Below are 16,597 nucleotides of genomic sequence, written 5' to 3'. Positions count from 1 at the left end.
CAAAGCAAAGTCCACTCAAGAAGCTCAACCCCGTGACTGATGAAGATGGCCTACTACGGGTTGGAGGTCGTATCTCGTCCGCACCTGACCTGTCAAAAGAAGAGAAACACCCTATCATTGTCCCACGCACCCACCACATCACCACACTCCTGGTGTGTGACCTGCCGCAAGCTACGCGGGCAGCTACAGAACCAGAAGATGGCGGACCTGCATGGTAAACAATGGAAACACATCGAGCCTTGCAAACACCTTTTGGAAGAGATGGAGAAGGGACTACTTGTCCACGCTGCAGGGCCGCAGAAAGTGGACCGATGAAAGGCCAAACGTCAAGGCCGGCGACGTCGTCCTGCTCAAGGACAGCCAAGCCCACAGAAACGACTGGCCTGTGGGAGTGGTTGTCAACACTCTGCCAAGCAGGGACAAGAGGATCCGGAAGATGGAGGTCAAAATAGCAAAAGAAGGCCTGTTAAAGTGCTTCTGAGACCTACCTCAGAAATAGTTGTTCTTCTCTCAGAATAGTTAGAGAAATGTATGTTGCTTGCCGACAGAACTTTGTGTGATTTCTGTTTAAGTAAATTTGTAGTGGCATAATATTATTATGCCAAGCGGGGAGTGTTCTGCCCTCCTTAAGCATTTGGTAGCTTGCGTATTATATGTGGGGAAATACTGCCACCTAGCGGACAATACTATTTACAAAGTCGCGCAGGTATAGTTACAGTTTCTGCCGGATTCCTCTTCAAAGACTTACCTTTAACGCGCGAGCTTTGGACATTATTAGTCTGTAAGTGCATATTCTTTGTTACCACATTCAATGCCATGTAGACAATTAAGAGTTTATGTTGAATTTATGTCTCTACATCTCTAGGATAATTTGTCACTTAGCCATGCTAGCTCTCGTGGTATCATGCTACCTGCTATGTACTGTAATATTATCTTCGTGAGATTTATGTATCCCTTTGTTTCTGTTTGTTTCAGTTTTACAAAAAAGAATATCCATGTCCTTTATAAATACTTGCTTGGTGAACAAAGTAAACGGAAGAAAACCAACGCTTCTTGCCTCGCTTGAGTTCATCAGCTGTATTTATTAGACGACAAATTGTTAGCTAGCTGTCTAGTTCTGCAAGCTAGAGAACGCAGCACGAGGACAGCATAGGCTGGTTACTTACACGTAGCAGAGTCCATCATGTGGAAAATAATGAAAAATGCTCAAGATACTTCTTTCAAAAACTAGTCCAGCCTAGAAATAGTATGGATGCACTAACAGATACAAATGGGAAAGAACAGACAGATATAAATAACATACTCGGTAGCGTTCACAGTTTTTATTCAGACCTTTACACAAGCGAGGATATAGACAAAGCAGCTTTGGTTAGTCTTCTACCGAAAATAAGTCAGTTGTTAAAACTCTTGCATCAGGCGCTAAGATTAATAAGGCCAAGAGTGAAATACTTTACCTTAATTGGAAAGAGGACAAAGTAGATCTGAGGTTAGTGGAAAGAAAGGAAAGGGTAAAGATTTGAAGTATTGAGATCGGTAGAGGCATGGAAAATGTAAATTGGGATATCAGACTCCCAGCAATCAAAGGAAAACTCCTTAGGTGGGAAGATAGGGCTCTTACGTTCACTGGGAAAATTCTTGTCATTAAGGCGGAGATTCTTGCATCACTGACTCATCTAGCAGCCACACTGCCTGTACCAAGAGTCTTTCAAACAAGCTTGAGAAGATCCATTTTTCAGTTTATCTGGGGTTCTCATCAGGAATATTTAAAAAGAGAGATAATGTATAAACCATTAGAAGAAGGAGGGAAGGCAGTTCCAGAGTTGGGGGTCAAACTGGAAGCCCTATTTTTAACACCCATTCTGAATGCTGTGTTAAATGAAAAGAACAATAGCCTCTGGACATATTTTGCTAAATTTTGGGTGGGCCAAAAAATTATTTCTGGTATGGGCAAAAGAGCCCCTCTGGACACCCCCCATGCAGAAACTAGGCCAGCATTGTATGGCAGAGCTGTGAACCTTTTTAAGACAGCCAACTTTGATACATCTTCTGTAGGCTTCATGAAAAGGAATATTGTCACCCCTGACATCAAGCCTATCACCAATAGGGATATTAACAGGAAACCAGTGCATGCAAGTATGGGAAAATGTTAACTCACCATTCCTTTTTAACAACCATAAGGATTTGGCTTGGAAAACAGCACATAGTTGTATCCCTACGAAGGCATTCCTGTAAAGGAGAAGATGTTCACAGAGTCCAAAATGCTCAATATTAAAGTGTCAACTTGAGGAAAACATGGCCCACCTATTCTGGTACTGTTCTTTCGCGAAAAGTGTGTGGCAGACACTAAGGCCATGGTTGACTGCTCTTTATAGTGGACCCAATGAGAAAGATATACTGTATGGGGATTTAAACCCCAAAGACACTGAAAAACATCAAAGATGGTGGGCTGCAATTAACAGCTTAAAATAAGGAATTTGGAAATGTCGGAATTTAACCGCCTTAAAAAATGCCAGATGTCCACAAACTCAGTGATAAGGGTTGGCCTCACAATGTTTCGCGATTACATTCTCAGGGACAGACTGAAGTTAAACAATGCGGAAATTAAAAGTTTGTGGAAGATGGATGACCAGTGGTTAACAAAACAACTGATGGATGCACTTTAAACATTCATTGTTGTTGAGGAAAAACATATGTATATTTTGATGTAATAGGGGTATAATTGTATTGTTTTGGTTTTTTTTAAACAGGGAAAATGAAATGTATAGTTTTTTTGATTGTAATTTCTTTTTGTTGTCTGAAACCAATAAAAGCGTCTGAAAATTGAAAAATTGGTTCACCCAGGGCGAGGCTCGGCCATTGCACGCCGGCTGTGATGACCCCTGCGAATTCCCCAAATGTGGGAATCTTGACTGCATAATTTGTGGTAGTGGGGGACTGCGTTCGCGCTCTCCCCTGATTAATCTGGGAAAAAGCTTCTGGTGCCAACGTCATCCCAGAGAGTGTCCTGTCTTTGGGCTCTAAATGTCTCTGTCCCTTGCAGTGAGCTTCACTCTGCATACCAAGCTCCAAAGCCAAGGCAACAGCGTTAGCGCAGTTCAATCCGTCACCATTGAGTCCAAAAAACATCGGCTGCTGTTGTGCTGCAGTCTGTGCCCTCAATCGAAACCTAATATAGTTCAGAGACGTGTTTATTTTCCAACATGGCAGGAGAAGGGTGCACCATTCCCGGAGGCACTGCAATACCGGGTCGATGCATGGAGTGAACGGGGCAAGCCCCTGTTTCAGCTCCCAGTGCTAAAAATCCATTTAATATATTGCCCCCATATAGGGGACATATCAGATATTAAACTGATAAGAACAGATACTACACTTGATCTTAGCCAAAAGGCCGAGAAGCGATGACCCCCGCCGTTTGCTGCAGGAGCCAGCCTCGTTGCGCAGTTTACACCGGTCGTGGTGCGGCACCTTTGCCCTGTGCTGAGAAAAGGCTCCTTTGGCCCAAGGGCTGCGTGACTTGGTAGGCCCAGGCGCGACTGGCTGCTCTCTTCATGTGTTTCACAAACTCAGAAGGCTCAGCCAAACGGCAAAGCCTACCAAAAATAGGGTGAACTCGTATGTGTTCCTCTCCACGGAAGTCTTTAGTAAAAGGCGAAAGACTTATACGCCTTGAAGAGAAACCAGAGTAATGGTGGAGCTCTTCCCGTGGATCAGACAATACCCAGTTGTCCCAGTCCATGCCCTCGCGGTGAGCCTCACCCACAGGATAAGAATAGGTAGGGTAGTATGTAAATAAGGATAAATGGAAAATACATTTGGAAAGTACAATTTAATCAGAAAGGTAGGTTTAGGTAGGGGGCCAAAATAACATTATCTTACAACAAGGGAGGGTCATTTGAAGGGGGAGGAGAAGGTTAGGTTTAGGGTAGGAAAATGCTGGGTAGGGTAGTATATACATAAGGATAAACTGGAATGAAATGTCATCCAAAAGGGTTAGGTATGAGGGTTATAACCAGGAAAAAACGGTACGATCTTCATTTAAACATGCAAGGGAGAGTGCTAGAATGCTGAAACTTGGTCTGTCAAAAGTGCAATGTTTGAGCGCTTTGCCATTGTCATTAACACTCTCCCCTGAATTTTGTGTTGAAGGTAAAATGTAATGAGAATGTAATCGCGAAACATTGTGAGGCCAACCCTTATCACTGAGTTTGTGGACATCTGGCATTTTTTAAAGGCGGTTAAATTCCGACATTTCCAAATTCCTTCTTTTAAGCTGTTAATTGCAGCCCACCATCTTTGATGTTTTTCAGTTTCTTTGGGGTTTAAATCCCCATACAGTATATCTTTCTCATTGGGTCCCCTATAAAGAGTACTCAACCATGGCCTTAGTGTCTGCCACACACTTGTCGCGAAGGAACAGTACCAGAATAGGTGGGCCATGTTTTCTTCCAATTGACACTTTAATAATGGGCATTTTGGACTCCGTGAACATCTTCTCCTATACAGGAATGCCTTCGTAGGGGGAAAACTGGATTCAGTCTCCGCTGCAGTGCCATGGACTAAACCAACGCCTTACTACTGATCTTGTGCTTGTTAGCCTCACTCAAAGATGTACTACAAAGTGAAATTGGTTCTTTGATTTTCTTTTTTTCAACATTGCACCTGAAATCCCCCTGCAGGTAAATATACAAATGCATTATTATGCTCTGACGTTGTCGGCAGGATTTGAACCTGCGCGGGGAGACCCTAATGGATTTCTAGTTCATCGCCTTAGCAACTCGGCCCCGACAACACAAAACAGGATGTTTAAGCAATTTCGCAAATACTCAGCACTTTTTCAAAACCTGTGAAGAACAAGTTAACGGATCGTACAAATGGAATTAGGCGTGATCTTTTTGCCTTGGCGATGCATGACGCATGCTTTCATGTGCTACATCATTTTTCCATACTTTCACGCATTAACCCGTACAACAGAGACATCCTTTGACTGTGAGTGTAATAGTTGATGGAGATGCCGGGGATTGAACCCGGGGCCTCATACATGCGAAGCATGCGCTCTACCACTGAGCTACATCCCCTGGTTTTTCTTCACTTTTTTTGTCTTTATTTCAGATGGTTAGATAAAGGAAGAGATCAGCATGATACACATTAAGTTAATTGTGCACATACTAACCTCTAAATTGCAAGTGTGATGCCTCGTAATCCATTTTCAACCATTGACTGGGTTGAAATCCCGGTTGGGGAATTCATAAAAGTCGGGAACGTTTTTGATTTCAGCATATTGACTCTGCATCAGGGTGTTTAATACTTGAACAGTTGTGTCAACCTTGCCCTACATCCTAGATCTAGAGTCTAGACCATCAGGGACCTAAAAGACTAAAAATAAATCACGATCATTACTTATACGGCTCACCAGGAATAGGTTTGATTTACAACATCAAAGGTAAGTTGTTTTACCTTGCATTATAACAACGAAAAGGAATTGACCCTGAAGTAAATTAAACACTTAAAATCAACTATCAATGTTGGTTTATGTATTCAATTGATGTACATGGTGTTTTTCCACCTAATCTACCAGACATGGGATCAAACCTGGACCACAAAAAGAGCACCACGTCCTTCCCGATAGGCTTCATGGCACTGGGGAAGGTTGACAAAACTGTTCAAGTACTTAGCGCCTGATTCACAGTCAGTATGCTTAACCAAAGAATCTTCTCTACTTTCCTAAATTCCCTGACCGGGAATATGAACACGGTGTGAGAGCCAAATTATTGTTAAGTTATTTTGATTAATATTTTTGAATGTAAATGGGTCAGAATAATATTATCAATGTTGTAGACTACTTAAGTTAAATATGCTGATTTCGAACTGTGTTATTAATGCTGAAATTTGATAGGTTAACAGGATTCTAAGGGATACGTGTAATTTTGTATGAGAGACGTGCTGCTCAGTTGACGTGCGTGCAGCAACGAAAGCACATAGCTTTTTGACCGTGTCCGTTTCCCTGGCCTTGTCCGTGCCTTATGAAGGATAATACCAAGTGATATTACCATTTATTTTACCTGTTTTGTGTTTGTACCAAGATACTTTTGTGTTACCAAGACGTCAAGAATTAAAGAAAACAAAAAGAAACTCAACTGGTCCGTGAGTACACTGAAAGTAAAATGAATAACGGTGAAGCATGGGATATGGAACGAGTCAGAAAACCTTAGGCTGCCCACACGAAGTGGTCTAATTAATGAACCCTGAGAACGAAGTTTGGCCACTACATTAAGTCAAAAAGCTCCCTAAGCTTGATGTGGAAGACAAGAAGATGTATAGTTACAGAAACGTTTGCAAAACGACGTTTAATGGTGCTAACTTGGATGACTAAAACGAATTGGAGCTAAGCTAACCAAGCTAAGTGGAGGCTACGTTTGCCAGCTGTGGAATGATAAGTGACAGTGCTTGTGCAGTTACTTTTTACTCATTTTAAATGTTGAGAAGTTCGTTTTGAATAAGCTTGCAGTCATTTTTGTGCTAAGTTAAAAACCCGAAGACAGTTGGGTTCAACTGAAACGAGGCTGTGTAGTAGATTAGCTGAGTGAAACCTCGTGAATAATGGCGGACCAAGACGTTCTGAGTGACGTGCGTCATGACGATAGACAAAGGACGTTAACAGCTAAAGGACTGGAAGACAGATTACACTGTGTGACAACAGCCAGAAGAGGTAAAGTAGGACAAATGACAGCAAAATCTAACGAAATAGAGAAGCTCTTGCAAGGTGAAAATGTACCAGCTTTGGGAGATGTTAAAAAAGAAATGAAAGTTTACAACAAGTTGTTTGAAGAGTTTAATGAATACAATCAGGCAGTGTTGTTGTATCTTATTAATGAAGAGGAAAAGGAGGCTGACCAGCAGATGTGGTTTCAGCCAAAGTCAGAACAGTGCTTACAGTTTATGACAAATACAAAGAAGTGAATTGAAGCACAAGTAGCTGATCAAGAGATAACACCAGGGGACAGTGTTTCTAGAATTTCAAGGAGATCAAGAGTGTCAAGTGTATCTTCAGCACGAGTTAAAGAAGAAGCTAATAGAGCAGCTCTCATAGCACAAGCATCTGCTTTAAAGGAAAAACAAGTGTTAGAAATGAAAGAAGCGGAAATTAAAGCAGCAATGGTAAGATTGGAAATTGAAACTGCTCTAGCAGTATCTACTGCCAAAGTAAAAGTGTATGAAGAATCTGAAGGGCGACTGTCTCAAGTGAGTGGGGCTAAAGCATTACCAACGCAGCTTATTGATTTCAAAACTGAAGATGGATATGGCGATATGCAAAACATTTCAGCCACACCAAAATTCACTGACAATGCAAGGCTATTCACTGAAAGACCTGAAGACCAGATGCCTACTGGTTACCCAGGAGCGTCAGCCGGCGCCACACCAAAACAACCAAGAGCTCCACAGCCGCCACTGAGAGCTACGCCGCTGCTGCCGCCTAGAGCTACCCTGCAATTGCCTAGTGCTACGCTGCAGCCACCCAGAGCTATGCTACCGCCGCCTATGCAACTCAGAGGTACTTCATACCAAGACACTGTTGCCAGTGAGATGTATCGTATGATGCAAAAACAGACAGACATCGCAGAGATGCTTGCAAGAAATCAGCAGCTGTTCCGCTTACCTCAAAGAGACGTGCCTGTGTTCCAGGGAGACCCGCTGGAGTACAGATCGTTTACGAGAGCATTCCTTCATGTCATTGACTCCAGAGCAGACAGCGATGCTGACAAGCTATATTTCTTGGATCAGTACACCAGAGGTGAACCTCGCGATCTAGTGAGGAGCTGTCAGCATATGCCTGAACAACGCGGCTACGCTAAGGCTTGGAAGCTGCTTGAAGAAAATTATGGACATGAGCTGAAGGTGGCTACGGCGCTAATTGAGAAGGTGTCCAAGTGGCCTCAGATCAAGGCTGAGGATTGTAAAGCATTGAGTGCATTCTCTGTGTTCCTGGTGAGCTGTCGTAATGCCATGGAAGATCTGGATTATATGGAAGAGATGGATAATCCCACTACCATGAGGGTCATAATTTCGAAGTTGCCATTCAAAACACGAGAAAGATGGAGAGGTCATGCGTATGACATCCAGGAGAAGCGCAACAAAAGAGCAAGATTCACAGAGCTGGTGAGCTTTGTGGAACGTCAAGCAAAGATTGTGTCTGACCCACTCTTCGGCGATATTGACACCACAGCCACAGATAAGGTCACTAAGAAACCACAGCAGGGATACAAACTAATGAAAGAAGGAAGGCAGGGAAGTAGTTTTGCTACTAAAGTTGACCAAGTTAGTGGAAGTGAGTCAAGCGACACAAAGTCGAAGTCAGATGTGTCACTCAGCAGAGCCTTTACGAAGCCCTGCCTGTTTTGCGAAATGAATCACACATTGCATGAGTGTCGCAAGATTAAAGAAAAGGCTCATAGTGACAGAGTGAACTTCTTGAAGAAGAATGGACTTTGTTTCAGTTGCCTAGTGAAGGGTCATCTGAGCAAGGAATGTAAGAAGAAGATGACATGCGATGTTTGCGCTCTGAAGCATCCAAGCCTGCTGCATTTCTATAAGGAGATCACCAAGGAGAAACCTGTTGGAACTGAGGTCAACAAAGTCAGTGCTGCCAGAGCACCACCAGAGGTGTCAGAAGAGAAGGAGACTAGTGCCTGTACTGGGGCTGGAGACAGGTGTGTGCTTGCCATCGTTCCTGTGCAAGTGAAAGTCAGCAAGAGTGACAAGACTGTCGAGGTCTACGCATTCATGGACCCTGGCAGCTCTGCGTCATTTTGTACGGAAGCTTTGGCAAGGCAGCTGAATGTGCAAGGCAGACGCACTGATCTCATGTTGAGTACCATCAATTCCAAGAGCAAGGTAGAAAGCTACGTCCTCACAGACTTGGAGATCAGCAGCCTTGAAGACAACAATTTCATCGCAGTGTCAAAGGTCTACACACAGAAGAGCATTCCTGTGTCTCAAGAGAACATTCCGCTTCAGAGAGAGATTGACAAGTGGCCATACCTCAGAGAGGTTAGGCTGCCTCAGATCGATGCTGGAGTGGAGCTTCTCATTGGAACAAAAGAGTACACCATCTTGGAGCCATGGAAAGTGATCCCAAGTAAGGACAATGGTCCATATGCTGTGAAAACTGCACTTGGATGGATCCTGAACGGGCCGCTTAGAGAGACAGACACTGCAGCTGACGATCATGCACAATCACATGCTGTTGTGAACAGAATAGCCATGGACAGTGTGGAGCATCTGCTTATACAACAGTATAACCATGATTTTCCTGAAAGCCACTGTGATGAAAGATCTGAAATGTCTCAGGAGGACCACAAATTCATGGAGTCTGTGTCCAGTTCTGCCCGTCTTATGGATGGACATTACTACATCAGTCTGCCAACAAAGAAGTTGTGTGTCCAGATGCCGAACAATCGCAGTTCAGTGCTACAACGTGTGTTGAACCTCAGGAACAAGTTGAAACGGAATCCCGAGTTCCATGAAGAATATACAGCCTTTATGAATGACATGCTGAGCAAGGGGTACGCCGTTGAGGTTCCTAAGCCACAACTGAACCGCCATGATAGAAAACTGTGGTATATTCCCCACCACGGGGTATATCACCCACAGAAGAAGAAGCTCCGCGTCGTCTTCGACTGTGCGGCCAGCTACCAGGGAGTCTCACTAAACAGTGAGCTACTTCAGGGACCGGATTTAACAAAACTCGTTGATTGGAGTCCTTCTCCGCTTCAGGCAAGAACCAATTGCGATGATTGCAGACATCGAGGCCATGTACCATCAAGTCCGCATTCCTGAGAATGACACCGACTTGCAGCGCTTCCTGTGGTGGCCAGCAGGAGACCTAAGTCAAGACATCGTTGAGTACAGGATGACAGTCCACATTTTCGGTGCGACTTCTTCTCCTAGTTGCGCGAACTACGCACTTCGAAGAACGGCTGAGGAGAACCGCAGCAAGTCATCACCTGAAGCTGTGAACTCAATCCTGAAGAACTTCTATGTTGATGACTCATTGACATCTGTTGCTAATGAAGATCAAGCAGTCAAGCTGTACAAAGACCTCACAGCATTGTGCGCTAGTGGAGGATTTCGTTTAACGAAGTGGGCAAGCAACAGCCGAGCGTTGCTCTCCTGTGTCCCTGACCATGAAAGAGCGAAAGACATCAGAGACCTGGACTTGACCCACGACGCGCTACCCATGGAAAGAGCTTTGGGTGTTCTATGGAGCACTGAGTCTGATGCCTTCAAGTTTAGGATCAACGTCAAAGATAAACCTGTCACGAGACGAGGAATTCTCTCGATCACAAGTTCCATCTATGACCCGCTCGGATTCCTCGCTCCAGCAATTCTTCCTGCAAAGTTGATACTACAGCAGATGTGCAAGGAGGAACTTGCTTGGGACGAGAAGATTCCAGAACAGCTCAGCAGAAAATGGAACAATTGGCTGAAAGAACTAAACCAGCTGTCAGCTGTGACCATACCGAGAGGCTTGAGACCAGTGGAATTTGGGCCTGTGGCTACAGCACAGCTCCACCATTTTTCTGATGGAAGCGAAAGTGGATATGGAACTGTCTCTTACCTACGGTTGACTGGTGAAGATGGACATGTTCATTGCGCCTTTATGAAGGGCACATCCCGCGTGACTCCAATTAAGCAGACCACTATCCCACGCATTGAGCTGACAGCAGCGATGGTTGCTGTGAAGACAGACAAGATGCTGAGAAGCGAGCTCCAGATGGATCTACTCGATTCTTTGTTTTGGACTGACAGCACAACGGTGCTAAAGTACATTGAGAACGAGAAGCTTCGCTTTAAGACATTCGTTGCAAATCGCATCGCTGTAATCAGAGAGCTAACCATGCCTCAGCAATGGAGATATGTTGACACATCAACTAATCCCGCCGATTGTGCATCCCGAGGGCTTGCACCAACCAAATTCATGAAGAACGCAAGCTGGTTCCAGGGTCCAGCTTTTCTTAAAGAACCAGAACACAACTGGCCAAAAAGACCTGACAAAACAGAAACTGACGAAGTTGACAATGAGGTGAGACACACCGCCACAGTTAATCTCACAAAAGCAGCTGAAGATGTTCATCTCGTGAACAAACTGTTCGACCACTACTCGAGTTGGTACCGTTTGAAGAGAGCTGTGGCGTGGGTTCTCAAGTTTAAAGACCTGCTTCTGCAACGCTGTAGAAAAAAGAAAGAACAAACAAACACAGACAATACGAACAGACAAGACAAGAAACCAATGACAACAACCACAATACTTACCTTGGAAGACCTAATGCAAGCAGAAACAGAGATCATCAAGTTCTGTCAGAACGAATGTTTCCAGGAAGAGATCACCATGCTAAAGAAAGGCAACAGCGTGAAGAAGACCAGTCACTTGCGGAAACTCGATCCAGAACTTCATGAAGGTGTGCTGAGAGTCGGAGGTCGTCTCTCTGCTGCTGCTATGCCAGAGCACTCAAAACATCCAGCAATCCTTCCGAAGGACCTACATGTCACCACATTGATCTTGAGAGACACTCACGAAAAGATTGGACACTGCGGAAGACTTTACATGCTCTCCCAGTTACGACAAGAATATTGGATACCCTCTGCCAACTCAGTAGTGAGAAAGTTTCTAACAAGGTGTGTGATCTGCAGAAAAGTTAAAGGCAAACCTTTAGAGCAGAAGATGGCAGATTTGCCAGAAGACAGACTTCTGCCTGACAACCCTCCTTTCACCAACGTGGGGGTCGACTACTTTGGGCCATTTGATGTCAAACAAGGCCGCAGTACAGTCAAAAGATACGGTGTGCTGTTCACCTGTCTCACAACGAGAGCAGTGCACATAGAGATTGCGCACACATTGGACACTGATTCTTGTCTGAATGCCATCAGACGTTTTGTGTGCAGGAGAGGACAGGTGTCTATTATGCGCTCAGATAATGGCACGAACCTAGTGGCCGCTGAGCGTGAGCTGCGTACAGCAATTCAAGAGTGGAACCAGTCCAAGATATCAGAATCCGTGATGCAAAGAGGAATTCAGTGGATATTCAATCCACCCTCTGGTTCTCACTTCGGGGGAATTTGGGAAAGGCAGATCAGATCTGTGAGAAAGGTTCTCCGGTCTGTGCTCAAGCAACAGACAGTCAGTGATGAATGTTTGCTGACACTGATGTGCGAAGTGGAGTCAGTGCTGAACAATAGACCACTGACCACAACAACAGACGATCCAACAGATCCGGAGCCGTTAACCCCTAGCCACTTGCTACTGATGAAGAAGCAGCCAACCCTTCCCCCTGGACTGTTCCAAAAGGAGGACTCATATTCCCGCCGTAGATGGAGGCAAGTGCAACATCTTGCTGACGTGTTTTGGAAGCGGTGGGTGCGTGAATATCTACCCATGCTGCAGGAGCGACAGAAATGGACCAGCGTCAAGAACAACTTGAGTGCCGGGGACATCGTCATGATCGTCGACGATACTGCACCACGAAGCTCGTGGGTACTGGGGAGGGTTCAACGGGTGATTCCAGATGCCAAGGGACTTGTGCGATGTGTGGTCATCAAGACAAAGACCAGCACCTTAGAAAGACCTATTGACAAACTTTGCCTCATTTGCGAAAAGGACACGTGAGTGATAAATGTAAAAAAAAAAAAAAAAAAGAAGGAATGTGAATATTGTAACTTTCTGAATATTATCTGTGAAAGATGTGAGTTTCGTTGATAGGTAATACTTAATGTGTGATTTGTTTGGCTCTATAGTTGTTATTATAGTGAGTAATTGTCAGCCTTCATGTCTTACAATTAGGGGCTGGAAATGTGAGAGCCAAATTATTGTTAAGTTATTTTGATTAATATTTTTGAATGTAAATGGGTCAGAATAATATTATCAATGTTGTAGACTACTTAAGTTAAATATGCTGATTTCGAACTGTGTTATTAATGCTGAAATTTGATAGGTTAACAGGATTCTAAGGGATACGTGTAATTTTGTATGAGAGACGTGCTGCTCAGTTGACGTGCGTGCAGCAACGAAGGCACATAGCTTTTTGACCGTGTCCGTTTCCCTGGCCTTGTCCGTGCCTTATGAAGGATAATACCAAGTGATATTACCATTTATTTTACCTGTTTTGTGTTTGTACCAAGATACTTTTGTGTTACCAAGACGTCAAGAATTAAAGAAAACAAAAAGAAACTAAACTGGTCCGTGAGTACACTGAAAGTAAAATGAATAACGGTGAAGCATGGGATATGGAACGAGTCAGAAAACCTTAGGCTGCCCACACGAAGTGGTCTAATTAATGAACCCTGAGAACGAAGTTTGGCCACTACACACGGGTTGTGGCAGTGAGAATGCCAAATCCTAACCACTAGACCATCAGGGACCTGTAAGATGAAGGATGCCAACGGTTTATGTATTGAATTGACGTACATGTTATATTCCAACTTATTCTCAATGACAGGGGGTCTAAGTTTCACGACTGTTGACCACAGTAAGAGTGTGAAATCCTAGCCCAACAGTTGTCAGTACTTCATGGCACTGGGCAAGTATGTAGGGCAAGGTTGACACAACTGTTCAAGTATTAAACACCCTGATGCAGAGTCAATATGCTGAAATCAAAAAAGTTCCCAACTTTTATGAATTCCCCAACCGGGATTTCAACCCAGGCAATGGTTGAAAATGGATTACGAGGCATCACACTTGCAATTTAGAGGTTAGTATGTGCACAATTAACTCCTTGTGTATCATGCTGATCTCTTCCTTTATCTAACCATCTGAAAGAAAGACAAAAAAAGTGAAGAAAATCCAGGGGATGTAGCTCAGTGGTAGAGCGCATGCTTTGCATGTATGAGGCCCCGGGTTCAATCCCCGGCATCTCCAGCAAATATTACATTCACAGTCAAAGGATGCCTCTGTTGTACGGGTTAATGCGTGAAAATATTGTTCTTCCCAGGTTTTGAAAAAGTGCTGACTATTTGCAAAATTGCTTAAAACTTCCTGTTTTGTGTTGTCGGGGCCGAGTGGTTAACCCATTTACTCCTAAAATGCCTGCAAAAAACGCCTATAAAAACCTATGTATAATAGATATAAATGTCCTTATCTCCTGAGGGTTTTCTGAAAAAATACTAAGAATTGCCAACGTCTATGAAAACCTTAATATATAAGCCTCTGTAGCACATAGGAACATTAAACATTTAAGGGTAAGACTCACAGGTTGTATTAAAACATTAGCACTAACATACCAACACATTTTAATAAAAAATCTCAAAATCAGATTCGTAGGGAAAATATTTTATATGATAAAATAACAAATCACAAATAACATTTCATACAAGAAATAACATTTTAAAGCATGCCAACACACAGACCAAGGCACCTTGGTATGAGAAAGAGGTGGGAAAGGATCGGGGAGGGGTGGGGAACGTCCTGAGATGGAACTGGGAACAGTCTGAGTCACTGAGCTCCATGGCTCACATCTCTGCTTTTGAACAGCATCTACTGACTGACTGACTGACTGACTGACTGACTTACACACACACACACACACACACACACACACACACACACACACACACACACACACACACACACACACACACACACACAGCAAATCAGTCTTGGCGAAGGTGCATCAACTCTGGTGGCGAACGACGTGATGCATGAAGCACTTGAATGTGATAATTTATGTTATGGCAAAATTAGGCCCAGAATCACTGATACAACCTTTAATAGTAGCTGAAGGATAGCACCACTATCATTACTGGCCATGACGGAGACGTCAGTGCGCTAACGCTACATAGAAACTCGGAAGAGAGCGCAAGAATACAAATCATCACCTCCAGATCATGTCAAAACAATCCCGTGCCATGGCCTTGGGGACGTGTGTCTGGTACAGCCACTTTGCCTGCCACCAATAATCCCGCCGTGCTGGCATTTTCAAGATACCAAAAGAAAAGCAGAGCCCGACAAACGTTTTCAGCTCGGTTTTGGAGTATTTTGGGTATTAAACTAAAATTCAACTAGATCCAGTTAGATAAAATGTCCTCCGGAAACATCAAAATGACTATCTGGCGTTATGAATGAGTGTGATATAGATTAGCTGTGACCTAATAGTTGTATCAACGTCTGCATGTAATCAACAACTGAATGCCTCATAAAACAAACAATGTACAATTCAAAAACGACAATATTTATTGTCACTTGAACTACACAGGTATACAGTATACTACTGTAGATATTTGTAATGTTCCACTCAGGCTGCATTTAAAATAAAATAGAGAAAATATATAAAAAAGCTTTTGAAAATGTGTGCATCTTAAAAGAGCTTATATTTAAAGCAATGAAATCAAATGCAGCAGCAGCAGCAGCCGCTCTAGTTTCCCTTTTTCTTTGTTAACGGCTTCACATCTTGACTTAACAGTTTCAGCCAATAATCTAACATATCAGTCCGACCACATCATAACAATTGAACCGTTTTAAGGTTTGTCTTTCTTTCCCTCTTATAGATCGCCAAATCCTAGCCACTAAACCATCAGGGACATGTAAGACGAAGGATGCCAATGGTTTATGTATTGAAGGGGATGTAGCTCAGTAGTAGAGCGCATGTTTCGCATGTATGAGGCCCCGAGTCCAATCCCCGGCATCTCCAGCAAATATTACATTCACATTCAAAGGATGTCTTTGTTGGACGGGTGAAAGTAGTGAAAAATGATCTAGCACATGAAAGCATGCGTCATGTATCGCAAGGCAAAAAAATCCTGCTTATTATCATTTGTACGATACGTTAACTTGTTCTACCCAGGTTTTGAAAAAGTTCTGACTATTTGCAAAATTGCTTAAACATCCTTGTTTTGTGTCGTCGGGGCCGAAATGAAATGAACATCTGGTCCGTAGTTTGGAAAGTTGACAATTGAATATGAATGTTTCATCTATGCTGGACCGTGCATTTAATCCTTTTCAGCTGTTTCCGTAGTGTAGTGTTCACCGGGTTTGCCTCACACGCGAAAGCTCACCGGCTCGAAAACCGGGTGGAAACAATCTTCTTCTTTGATCCTGATTAACTTCAAAGAACTAAACCAAGAAAAGTTCTCAGCAAACCTGATAGAGTAACAAACACTTTCAGGAATGTGCTATAGTTATCGGGGCTCGAAGGACTCCAGAGTTCTTCAAATGGCTCTTTCATACTCGAGCGAATATCCCCAGTCATGGTCAGCAGTTCAATGTTGAGTCTTTTCAAGACAATTGTTGGTTGACCGTAGGTGGCGCTCTTCGAGAGTTTACACGTCATACAAAGGATAGCATGTGGGATCAGCATACATTTGAAGTCATGAAAGTCCATGACAATGCAGCTATGACTGAATCCAGTTTAAAATCTCTCTGAGTCTCAGAATCACCATGTGGTACGTCGTTTGGAATGTTTCCAATTAAATATGAATGTTGCAACTACGCGCGATCATCTGTCTGTTAGGCTTTCAAGTGGTTGCTGAGCTGCATTGACCTGCTCAGAGGCAGGAACCGCCACGCAGTGTCCTTTGTCGTAGCAAGAGTCCACTGGCTCTGACACATCCA

The 16,597-nt window shown here is 43.5% G+C and overlaps 5 non-coding genes and 1 pseudogene across 5 annotated transcripts; 2 read left to right on the top strand and 4 right to left on the bottom strand.

Moving 5' to 3' along the window:
- The first annotated feature begins 2,780 nt into the window (after positions 1–2,780).
- On the top strand, positions 2,781–2,955 carry LOC134863909 (U1 spliceosomal RNA; annotated as a pseudogene).
- A 254-nt stretch (positions 2,956–3,209) lies between these two features.
- Positions 3,210–3,400, bottom strand: LOC134863912 (U2 spliceosomal RNA). The gene has a single exon (XR_010165731.1). It is a non-coding gene; the product is annotated as a U2 spliceosomal RNA (small nuclear RNA).
- Positions 3,401–3,570: 170 nt separating this feature from the next.
- LOC134863933 (U5 spliceosomal RNA) lies at positions 3,571–3,686 on the bottom strand. Its single transcript, XR_010165750.1, has one exon. It is a non-coding gene; the product is annotated as a U5 spliceosomal RNA (small nuclear RNA).
- Positions 3,687–4,707: 1,021 nt separating this feature from the next.
- On the bottom strand, positions 4,708–4,789 carry trnas-aga (transfer RNA serine (anticodon AGA)). Its single transcript has one exon. It is a non-coding gene; the product is annotated as a tRNA-Ser (tRNA).
- Positions 4,790–5,003: 214 nt separating this feature from the next.
- Positions 5,004–5,075, bottom strand: trnaa-cgc (transfer RNA alanine (anticodon CGC)). The gene has a single exon. It is a non-coding gene; the product is annotated as a tRNA-Ala (tRNA).
- An 8,762-nt stretch (positions 5,076–13,837) lies between these two features.
- Positions 13,838–13,909, top strand: trnaa-ugc (transfer RNA alanine (anticodon UGC)). Its single transcript has one exon. It is a non-coding gene; the product is annotated as a tRNA-Ala (tRNA).
- The last annotated feature ends 2,688 nt before the right edge of the window (positions 13,910–16,597 follow it).

The sequence above is a fragment of the Eleginops maclovinus genome, chromosome 4 (genome assembly GCF_036324505.1).
Source record: "Eleginops maclovinus isolate JMC-PN-2008 ecotype Puerto Natales chromosome 4, JC_Emac_rtc_rv5, whole genome shotgun sequence".
In the NCBI taxonomy this organism is placed as follows: domain Eukaryota; kingdom Metazoa; phylum Chordata; class Actinopteri; order Perciformes; family Eleginopidae; genus Eleginops; species Eleginops maclovinus.
The sequence above is the reverse complement of the archived record's forward strand: the minus strand, read 5'-3'. Positions and strand labels throughout refer to the sequence as shown.